Here is a 12639-nt window from a genome sequence, read left to right on the forward strand (position 1 = left end):
CGGAACAATGGCGGATGCCCTTATGAAATACTTCTCCGACGTGTATAAAAGTGTATCCACAGGAGAAAAACATTATAAATCTGATCATGTTTTGTCTTTTATACATTCTGACCACATGACATGTGAAAAAGTTCTAGCCAAGCATGAAGAATAAAAAGTATCCATTTTCTTTTGTTTAGAACCAAGTCGCTGGTTGCTGGGCGGACGTGACATCACACTATTGAATCCTATTTGGAGTGAGATTATATGGTCTTGTCCTAGCCAGGACTGGACTTTGTGTGGGGGGGGGGGGGGGGGGGGGGGGGCTTGCCATACAGCTCTACACAAATATGGTTGCTCTTGGGTCTGTTCTTAGAAAGTTTCTGTCATGTATTTATGTATCCTTTTTCTTGGGCTCCAGTTGGTGATCTCGAAGTCTAAAGTGTGGCCCTTACTTTCTACTCCACCAAATTAAGTTGCCTTCTTTCGCCTGTCCCATTTCGGGAATGGTGTTATGATTTTAATTGCACTGCCCATACTGGGATCCACTACTGAATGGTTGATTACAAACTTTCATGACGCTAATGTCTCAATATACCTTGGTGTATAAAGGGTACCTGGTTTGTAATGACGTTGGCCCAGTAAAAAAAAAATTTGTAATAGCGCCCATACGGTAGTCAAGTGGTGTCCTATATGTAAATGTTACTCTTGGCTGGGGACCCCTTGTAACGTTCTTGGGCACATTTAGTAGATATATCGAAGCTTGCTTGCCTTTTTATTTATTTTTTTTTTGGATGGGGGTATATATCATGTTTGGTGTGGATCATCTCCTGGCATTTGATATTTGCCAGGGTAATCAGAAATCTATTTGGTGACAGTGGTCATAATTATAGCTCATTTTGTAGGGCACCTGTCTTGCGAATAAATTGACTGGTTCTGGCCCTTTGTGTAGCTGAGCTTTTAATAAAATACAATTCCCTTTATTCGTCCCATAGGGGAAATTTGTCATCTATTCCAAGGGAAGACTGGAATAACCCATGCATCATCCGCAGTGCAGCACTGCAAATTGAGCTGAGGCAAGGTGACTTGCTCAAGGCCACACAGCGAAGCGGCAGACTATCTAACTCAGTACCTTTTGGGTACGAAGCAAAGACAGTACCGCTGAGCCACGCTGCCCCAGTCATTGTCCGTCCAGCGATGGAAGGTTACCTGAATTGGTTCCGTCGGGGGGTTTTGCTGCATGCACTTTAGATCATCCCATTCACAGGGTAACGAGCATTTGTCATTAGTCATTGGGAAGGGGGCCGAAGTTTGACTGTGAAAGGTTACTCTCTGGGTGGGGTTCCTGACCTCCCATAGTGAGCAGGGATGTACTCACTGCGTCTTCTATTGCCCTATGTCTGTTTTCCAACTTGCTTTCTGTCTTTGTCTTGGAATGAGATTACTTGGGTTTTGTCCTGTCCTTGGCTGGAAGGGAAACAGTTGAATGTGTAGTTATATAGTTTTGGGAGATTATATTATTTCCTTGTAAATCATGTCTCTGTTGTGTATTGTTTTTTGTTTTTTTAACATATGATTTGTAAATTTTTGAGTGTATTCCTCTTAGTGCGATCTTGTGCTGGTGTCTGGGTGAGACTTTTAGGTGGTCTCATACAATACTAAGTACTTTGATAGTGTACTCTTGGAATCTACATCTGTTTCCTATTTGAACCAATTCCCCTTTGTCGTGCCATTTGTGCGGCTATGTGGTATGACACTCGCTTTTGGATCGGAATGTCCTGGGGTCGAGCCTCGGTCTGCGCATAGTTGAGTCCTTGGAAAAGACTCTTTACTCACATTATCTCACCATACTCAGGTGTAAAATGAGTACCTGGCTATTAACAGCGCTGTCTCTGCCCGATAAAAATTGTAATATCGACTAACAGGCATCATGTCTCGTTCTACATGTTATGTGTTGCTGTTGGTCAGGGACCCCTTGTAAAGCGTTTTGAGTATGTTAAGTGGATATTGCTCTTATAGATATATATTTTTTTTTTTTTTAAAAGCTCTTTTCTTGGGTGTACTTTAATTGTAATTCTAGAACTTTTTACTTTCCCATATTCTTCCTTTTTACTGGCGCTGCTATGGCCTAAAGCGCCGTAAAACCCTTAAAAACAAAAACAAACAATCGGTCAGGCATTGCTGCAGGTTACTTAACTCACTCAATCCTAGATATTTTTGCTGCTTTTCATAATTGGAAAAAAAATGTATTAAATGAGCATGTGCATAGAGTTTTATTCAACTATTATTAACATGCAAAAAAGTTAAAAACATTAGCTTTGGTACAACGCCTATAATTTGTCTCATAAAAATGTAATAAATTGGCATGGAGTAAAAGTAACCCGGTAAACTACGGATATAGTCTGTGTTAGGGTTGAGTGAGTTAAGATCATCACATTCAAAGGGGTAACGAGCCATTGCCGGTGTTCATTGGGGGGGGGGGGGGGGGGGGGGGTTGTTTGACTGATGTGAAGAAAGGTTACTCTCTGGGTGGGGTTCGTGACCTCCCATAGTGGCCAGGGAGGTACTTCCTAAGTAAGTTACTATAATGTCTTTTATCGCCCTATGTCTGTTTTCCAACTTGCTTTGTCTTTTGTCTTGGATTTCAAATGTATGGTTTGTTTTGGGAGATGATTTTTTTTTCCTTGTAAATCATCTGTTATGCACTGTTATTTTTTGTTTACATATATGATTTGTAAACATTTGAATGTATTCCTCTTAGTGGGGACATGTGCTTGTGTCTGGATGAGACAAGTGATCTCAAAATAAGTACAAGTATAGTGCTCTTTGAATCTACATCCGTTTCCTTAACCAATTCTCCTTTGTCTTAGTCTTACCATTTCTTGAGTGCTTTAATTCGCTTCAACAGTCATGACGTCACTTCCCTCGTAATGACGCATGGTAACTTAGTAACTGGCTCTACACTATCGGAACAATGGCGGACGCCCTTATGAAATATTTCTCCGACGAGCATAAAAGTGTATCTAGAGGAGAAAAACATTATAAATCTGATCTTGTTTTGACTTTTATACATTTTGATCACATGACATATGAAAAGTTCTAGCCAGCATGAAGAATAAAAAGTACAAATTTTCTTTGTTTAGAACCATGATGGCCGCCGTTGCTGGGCGACGTGACAGACTATTGAATCCAATTGTAATTTTAGAACTTATGTATCCCATTTTCTTCCTTTTTGCTGGAGCTGATATGACCTTAATGTGTTGCAAGCGCCGTAAAACCCTTAAAACAAAGCAAAGGTTTCACTGTGTCTTATATCCTATATTTGATCTTTTAGAGCCATGGAGCCGGGGTGTATCCTGGTTCTTCTCTTGCGTGAAACGAATAATATAGCAATTGCTTGCTACCCTTTTGATAGGATACTAGCTAGTCTATTGAAAAGTACTTTCCACCAGATCTAACAGGCTCAGCTACCCGATCCTTGCTGAGTGGACAAGGGGATCGGAAAAAATCTTGACTTCACACGGAATCAATCTTGGTCCCTTAGCGTGTGAAGAGTGCTCTACCAACTGTCTGGACCCCCATCTTGGAATAAGCTTGCTTGCTTTTGCTTTAGCTGGGATTCTAAGCCAAGAGGAAAATTGGTCCATAAATGGACATTTTTTATCTGGTACATTTAGTTTTTAATGTGATTAGTTTGTAGTCATTTCATATGTGGTCCAGTGGTATGAGTATGACCAATGACACTTGCATTCGAATGGAAAGGTCCGTGGTTCGAGTCCGCTCTGTGTGGCGCATAGTTGAGTCCTAGGAAAAGGCTCATTACTCGCATTCTACCATGCTTAGTTGTAAAACGAATACCTGCCTGTACTGCCACTGCAGTGATGCCAAAACTCCGGTCTGGAGCAAAAAATTCCGGGTGACGGCAAATTCCGGTGAGGTCAATTTGTTCCATGGACTCCGTTCTGGAGCAAAAAATTCCGGGTGACGGCAAATTCCGGTGAGGTCAATTTGTTCCATGGATACCCCCTCCCAACCACCAATCATAAACAAGCATAAAATGTATGATTATTTAGTCCTTTTATTTTCAAGACAAAACTGCCCGTTTGGTACATTTCATGGGAAGCAATTGTTTTTGGTCCAGTGCTCGTTTAATCCTTTTGGATTATGTAAAGTTTGGTTGTTTTTCTCTTTGTTGGGATTCAATTCCTGTGCCTCCTGGCGGGGGGGGGGGGGGGGGGGGGGGCTTGCCATACAGCTCTACACAAATATGGTTGCTCTTGGGTCTGTTCTTAGAAATTTTCTGTCATGTATTTATGTATCCTTTTCCCCTGTCACCAGTTGGTGATCTCGAAGTCTAAAGTGTGGCCCTTACTTTCCACTCCACCAAATTAAGTTGCCTTCTTTCGCCTGTCCCATTTCGGGAATGGTGTTATGATTTTAATTTCACTGCCCATACTGGGATCCTCTACTGAATGGTTGATTACATACTTTCATGACGCTAATGTCTCAATATACCTCGGTGTATAAAGGGTACCTGGTTTGTAATGACGTTGGCCCAGGAAAAAAAAATTGTAATAGCGCCCATACGGTAGTCAAGTGGTGTCCTATGTGTAAATGTTACTGTTGACTGGGGACCCCTTGTAAAATTCTTGGGCACATTTAGTAGAGATATCGAAGTTTGCTTGCCTTTTTTTTTTTTTTTTTTTTTTTTGGAGAGGAGTATGTATCATGTTTGGTGTGGATCTCGTCCTGGCATTTAATATTTGCTAGGGTAATCGGAAACCTATTTGGTGACTAGTACAACCATCACCATATCATAATCACTGCCACTGCTACTACAGCCACCACTACCACATCATCATCACTACCACTACTACTACTACACCACCATCATCATCACTACCACCAGTACTACAATCACTACCATTAGGTTTTAGAGCTTTACTTTATTTGAAATAAGGAAACTTTGGGATTGTATTTGGCAATGTGTTTATGTATCATAATATAATTCTAATCAGTTATCTATTTTTTACAACATGTAAACACAATGATACCATCCCAATTCCCTTATCTTGTGTATGCGGAAATTCCTCTTTCGGCATTAACATTTCTACGAGTGGTGTTTGAAATTCCCGTGAGCCAATTTTAAAGTCAGCGTCTCTGCTGCACTGTTAACACATGATTCCCGCGGCCTCCTTAGATTCAAGGTTTTCTTGAAAATGCCTTGATTTTGATATAACAGAAAATCTTGAAAGATTGAATTTCATTTCAGGAGAAAACTAGAATTTTGAGAGATCACCATCACTACAACCACAACTCCATCATCGCAACGACCAACATGAATAACAACAACCGATACCACATCATCAGTACCACCACTACTACAGCCACCAATACCACCCTATCATCATCACTACAATCACAACCACCACCCTTTCATCATCATCGTCATTACCACCACTACATCATCATTACTACTACTACTACCACCAATTCATCGTCACCGTCACTAAGCATTACCACTACTACAACAACCATTACATTACATCGTTCTCATTACCGTCCTTTCAACAATCATCACCAGCACGTCATGATCACTACCACCACTTGTACTTGTACAGCCCTCAGTACATCACCATCCCTACAACTACTACTACACCCACCACTACATCATCGACACCACCAACCACTACTAAAACGCCCCCAAGTCAGCATCACTGCAACCAAAACTACCACCAATTCATCATCATCGTCACTACTACTACCATATCATCATCATTAATACTACTACAACCACCACATCATCATCCCTACCACCATTACTACAACACCATCCCTATCACCACCCCCAACATCATTACTACAACCATCCCAATCACTATCATCACTACCGCTAATACAACACATCACCACCCCTACCACCACTACCACCTACTACAACAATATTAACGTCAGAAAAAAAAAAAATTGTAATGTCGCCTAACAGGCGTCATGTCTCGTCCTACCTGTTAAGTGGTGTGTTCTAGAATCCGTGGGCTCTCGATAGCTCAGTTGGTAGAACACTCGCTCACGCGCAAAAAGACCAAGATCGATCCCGGATGAAGCCGAGATTTTTTCTGGCGCCCCCCCCCCCCCCCCCCCCCCCCCCCCCCCCCCCCCCCCCCCCCCCCCCCCCCCCCCCCCCCCCCCCCCCCCCCCCCCCCCCCCCCCCCCCCCCCCCCCCCCCACCTTTTTTTTCTCCACCTCCCAACTCCAGTCCACCCAGAAGTGACTGAATAGCTGGGTCTGCACCATCTGGCTTCAGCCTCTTACTTATGGTTATCACACTACAATGTTATGACGATCGACCAACCAGCAAAGTCCGGTCCACACTCGTGCACCGTCGCGAACCCGCCCGATAGCATCATCACAACACACCGTTCGACTAGATGCTCTAGAAGTTACTTTGCGATAGCCTAGAGTCCTATTGAAAGGGTAACACGCAATTTCTATTATCATGTTTGATATTGTATAGAAACTCCAGCCCCATAGGCTGGATAAGTCTCTAAAGGATTCCCCTTTTCTTCAGCTCATAGCATAGCATAGTATGCTAAACGCGTTTTCTAGATTGCTATTACTATTATGGTTTAGCTTCATTCCGAATACCACGGGCCACACAATATTATTATCAAAATCAATCCCTGTATTTACATTCACCACATGCCTAGTTACATATTTCAGTGTGTTGTCAGATCAGATTTGTGTTAATATCACATGATGTGCTTCGTATAAGTATAATAATAATATAGGTCAAAGTATTTTCCGGGGAAACCCCCCTGTTAGTTTGAACTACAGTCATGACACAATTTATGGAACAATTGAAGATTAAAACGCTTAGTTCAATGGGAGCGACTATATTCATGTTTTCGTCCAACCAACTCATCGATCACATGATTTGTTGCTGTTCAACGATTGGATAATTCTTAATAAAAGTAAATGTAAACATGCTGCTTTATTTATGAAAGTTGTAAACATAGCTAAGAAAGATAGTATGTGTTTGGCTAAGAAGCTCACAACATTGCCATCCGGAAGTAAAATGGACCAACACACAAATCTCTGTGTAACCATGAACTTTTATAGTCTGGATGATGCAGTTGAGTGATAATTATTAATAAACGTGGATGGCAAACAACAATAACAAAGACGCGACTGGCGTCAACTTCATTCTTTCTATCTATAAACGCTTACGGTTACACATAGTTTGGTATGTTGGCCCGTTATACTTTCGGATGGCAATGTTGTGAGCTTCTTAGCCAAGCGCATTACTATCTACATTCATCTTCTTCGTTTGCCCTCCGTTTTCCTCTGTATATTTTTCATTAGGCGGGTGCATCGGTTTCGGCATATTATGTGAGCAGTAACCAGTTAACAGTTAACTGTTGTACTTTAAAAAAGTCACATATTAAAAAAATTGGTAAGAAAATTCGTCCTTCACATATCGATCGATTTAAATGACCTTCACCTTGGCAAAAACTCTCAAACCTGGGACCACGCGAGATCTTATCTTCAGTAAATCTCGGGTTTGAGAGTTTTTGCCAAGGTGAAGGTCATTTAGATCGATCAATTTTTGAAGGACGAGTTCCCTGGTCAATTTATTGTTAAAATACGTGTCTTTCCAGAGTACGGAGTCTTCCTTGTTCAGTCCTCATCCCACAGTGGGTATGGAGCACCAATGAAACTTTTCCATCCTCTTCTGTCGTTGGCCAGTCTCTCCATCTCACCTGCCAGCGCATACCAGCCTTCTCCAGCTGTTGGTCTAGAGAGGTATGACACTCGCTTTCGGATCGGAGGGTACTGGGTTCGAGCCTCGCTCGACGCATAGTTGAGTCCTTGGAAAAGGCTCTTTACTCACATTCTCTCACCGTACTCAGATGTAAAACGAGCACCTGGCCGTTAACAGCGTTGTTTTTGTCCGAAGTATTGTAATATCGCCTAACCGGCGTCATGTCCCGTCCTACATGATGAATGTTACTGTTGTAAAGCGCTTTGAGCACATTTAGTGGATAGTGCGCTCGATTAAAAAAAAAAAAAAAGCTCAATAACAGGCTACGGGTAATATATGAAAAAGGAAAAGTCCCATATTTCCATATATGGCATGCTGAGCTGGCAGAATAATGGTAGCGATGCGAAGAGTTGAAATGGTCTTCATGAGTGTTCAGTGATGTCCCCTCGGAACTAACACAAAGAAATGCATTTGTATTCGGTTTTAACTAAGCGATTTAATAATCCGATTGAATAAAGAGAATGATTTAAATTAACAAGAATGACACCCCGATTATGATAATTTGACGAACAGATAACCCCATAGGGTTAATGGTATTTAATTACCTACTAGGCTGTTTAGGGTTTTAGGATATCGATCGATATCTAGTATTTCCTCAGCCATTGTCTCCACCATCGGTATGGGTATTCTGGAATATGGATCTGGGAGGACGGACCCAAACAACGATATAGATAGAATGAAGATGGCGTCACTCAGGTCTTTGTTATTGTTTTTTTTAGCCATCCACGTTTATGAGTAATTCTATCCAGCTATAAGTATAAGTCAAGAGTCCTCTATTGGTGACTATAATATTAATGATAATGATAATGAATGAATTTATATAGCGCCTAGATCCACAATGTGCTCAGAGGCGCTTTACAATGCAAATAAAACACAACAATAAATCGATAATTTAAGCATAAAATCTATCATATTGGAATAGCATTAATCAATTTGTAATTTAATTATTGTTAACTACATTATCATTCTTGATGTTTTTTTTTTTCGTTGAGAGTTACAATAAAATGATAATACAGTATATCAGATACACATCATCTTCTTGCTTGTCACTTTCTGTTACTTCTTCCGTTTTCACCAACTTCTGAGGGTGGTTGGATGGGAGCATCACCCTTGAATCATATACCTATGATGTTCGCATGGGTGTACGATCCAATAGTGATGTCGTTTCTTCTTCTCTTTACTAGCCTATCCTGCTTCTTTGGTTTGTGATTGTATTTCTGACAGGGGATATTTTTTTTCTGTAAATCTTCTGCCTGTTTGCTCTTGGTTATTTATAATTTAGCTTATGATATCTTTAGGTTATGATTTTGATTTACATTTGTACTATTTTTGTTAGATTGCTTGTTTTTTTTTTTGTTTCAGCGGTCTCTCATATAACCTCAATTGTGTTGGAAGAGACCTAAAGCAACAAACAAACAAAAACCAACTTCTGAAACGTTTGTCACCAGTTGCTTCACGATTCACAATATTACACGAACCACTTCTTTTTTTTTAACTAGACTATCACGAACTTCAAAAGTCATCTTTAAAATGGAGACCTTTTTTAAAAAAACATACAGTCTTCAACCCGAGAGTGTAGACAGATAGCCAAAGCTGAACCGGGATGACAGCGGGCAAGCTTTACACAGTGATTGGGTAGCTGGGTCTGTTAGATCTGGCGAAAAGTACTTAGCGATAGATTAGAGTCTTACCTAAGAGTAGCAAGCAATTGCTATTGTCTTTTTCATGCTATATAAATTATTTTGTTTATTCATCTTAACAGCGTCACTACCGCATCATCTCATTCATCTGTAGTGTTTCATTCATCCTGTTTGTTGATAAAGGGTAAACCCGAAACGTCGATTCTATCTGTTTTTGTAATTAAATTGAAGCTTACATTCAATTTCACATTGTTATTTGTTTCACGCTATAGAAACCGGGATGAACTCCAGCTCTAGTGGCCGAATGGCCCTGAAGGACTACTTTTTACACAGAAATAAGAGTTTCCTATATAGGCGGAGTGTAATGCTGGCTGGGCCTGGATCTAAGCGTCATCATAGTAAAGTTGTAGCCTGACATTGACCAGAAAATGACGTCAAAATGGTGAGTTGTATTCAATAGTTCAACCAATGAAATAAGTTGTTTCCTTGAGCTCTACTAACGACAACTCACTAGACGCTACACAAACCTGCATTAACATGACGCCAAACTGCCAGTCCTAGAGCGTTCTTGTGTCAGGCTATATGTTAACGATGGCTACGATCTAAGACAGCATCTTCTGTTGGATACACTACAATAATACAATTTGTATGCTGATGCCCAAATCCGTACCCATTTATCCCACTGTTCTGAAACATTTAAGATTCGTCACCATAGGTCTAAAGGACAGCGGGATATTGGGCGGAGACAAGCCCAACATGGAACTAGAGCTAAAACTGGCTTCAAAGGTTTGGTATGTTTTGCGTGGGCATTTTGGGCACGTTTTTATTCATAAATCTACTCAATCTCTATTGATGGTGCTCAATGCAGTTTACAAAAGGTCCAAATCAACAGAAATACTTAACATGTAGGTCGAGACATGACACCGGAAATGCGCTATTACAAATATATTTTTCTGTGTCTTCTACATCTGTTTTCCGAGTTTTCTGTCTTTGTCTTGGAATTATATTTTTTAATTTGTCACGGCTCTAGCCTGAGTATTGACGATAAAAACAACGTTGATTGCTCATTCTACTTATTCTATTATATTTGAATGGTCGAGGAAATGTGAGTAAAGGACCTCTTTGAACCAGTTAACTGCCGTACTATGAAAAGACACGGCATTAACAAAAAAAAAAACAAAAAAAAAAAACAAAACAAAACAAAACAAAACAAAAAAAAAAAAACCAAAAAAAAAAAAAAAAAAAAAAAAAAAAAAAAAAAAAAAAAAAAAAAAAAAACAACAACAAAAAAACAAAACAAAAAAAAAACAAAAACAACAAAAAACAACAACAATTGACCAGAAAACTCGTCCTTCAAATATGGACCGATTTTAAATGACCTTTATCTTGGCAAAACTCTCAAACATGTGCTAGTGCTACAATTTCGCTACCATCACAGATGTTATCCCATAGTATCACAAAACACAAACATTGAGGACGAAGAGAAGACGAGGTAGGACGAATACATTTGAGTTACCTAGTTCCATTGCCGTGAATAGATTTTTACATCTCATTCACGAGGAGAAAATAAAATAAATAAATAATATGCACGAGGCATGTATCTCCACCGAAGTGGGCAGTTCGCGATTTAATAAGTACACATACTTAGATTTTGGTTATCCGGTTAGGAAACGTTAAGTAGAAATTCATATTGCAAAAAAGGAGCGAGTAAGCGGTGACTGCCGCTTATATACGAGGGCAAACAAGATATGACGTCACAATCACAAACGGAACAACATGACAACAACTCACAACAGCCTCGATCGAGATACTACACACCAACACACAAACACACAACATAAAAAGGCATATTGCTCCCTACACCGTTTAGAATTTTGAAAATATGAAAGTGATAAATAAAGAAATAGGCATGGATACAAGATAAATATCTGAAAAATATTATTTATGAAACAATGCTAGACAAAGCAAAGAGTAACATCAAAGAGAAAAAAAAAAACATTAAAAAAAAATCAGCCTGTTTCGACTCGGGGCGGATTCGACATGTGCAGGTCTGACGTCCGAATGCAATTATGAGCCTAGTTTAAAACTGTTATAATGGACAATGTTTTGTGTCAGTTTTTGCGATTTTTATAACAACAATGAGCCCATAATGACTTGGGTTATCAGACCTGCACGTCGGGTAGATTGTTTGGTTATTGAGTATCAAATAATGATTTTCACCCAGCCGACCCAGCACTCTAACGGAGTTCTGAGCGTAAGTCGGTGTCTGACTCAACTCCCTTTGATCTCATCGACTCACGCACTTGGGCATCTCTTCACGTGCCAGCCTCGCTCTGAGAGTTGCAGGAATGAACACATTAGCATAATCGAATAACAATGGCGGATGAAATGGAACCGTCATAGAAGATAAATAGACTGTGATATTGTGTGATTTTATACTAACTTGTTCACCATGGATTAGCGATTACAGTTGAAAAGAAAGGGAAATCCTCTTTGTTTTTATTATCCCCTTTTTTGTGCTCAGCATCGGGAGTGGTTAAACACGATGGCGTAATCTGTTGACTTTCTAGGTGAGTAATTTACTGGTATTTTGGTGTTATGTATGAGTGTGAGTGAAGTAAGGACAGTTGTTATTCCGTCTATATCATTCGAGAGGACAGCTGATTTTAAAGTCTATCGTGAATGATGGATTATTGTTCCATGAATCATAGGCAAATCAAATTACAAAGAGGAAGTGTCCCATTGTAAAGTGAAGTGTGTACCCATTGAATTGAATTGTATTGTGTGTGAAATATCTGCTGAGAAGGAAATAGATCATAATTGATTGCTCCCATTCATTGATTGATATTGCTAGATAGCTTAATTCAACAACCATTGCGAATTTCAAACTCTGACTTTGACATTTTATCATGATTTATAAGTTCAAGCCATATGTCTAGATAGTTAATTATAATTTATTGGATGAAGTGAGCACGTAATGTCTTCTTATTTTACTTATTAATCTCTCATCATTATGTTTTATGAATGGACACGTAGACGTAGTATCAAAACCAACCTATGGCTAATGGTAGCCCTGCCTTTAATAAAATCACTTAAAGTACTTTAATACTTAGTATAATATTGAGTTGTTTATTATTACATTGTAGTAAGATTAAATATGCTCTTTAAAAATAAAGAGACTTTTCACAAAATCTTTAC

General features: G+C 39.6%; 1 protein-coding gene across 1 annotated transcript in view; it reads left to right on the forward strand.

Moving 5' to 3' along the window:
- The first annotated feature begins 11683 nt into the window (after positions 1 to 11683).
- LOC144960706 (uncharacterized) overlaps positions 11684 to 12639 on the forward strand; it is a 50881-nt gene continuing 49925 nt past the window's right edge. Inside the window, exon 1 of the mRNA XM_078893996.1 lies at positions 11684 to 12011. The gene's annotated coding sequence lies outside the window, so the exon portion shown is untranslated. The remainder of the gene's footprint in view (positions 12012 to 12639) is intronic.

The sequence above is a fragment of the Berghia stephanieae genome, chromosome 15, assembly GCF_034508935.2.
Source record: "Berghia stephanieae isolate SIO BIC M18660-M18661 chromosome 15, UCSD_Bste_1.3, whole genome shotgun sequence".
Taxonomy (NCBI): Eukaryota; Metazoa; Mollusca; class Gastropoda; order Nudibranchia; family Aeolidiidae; genus Berghia; species Berghia stephanieae.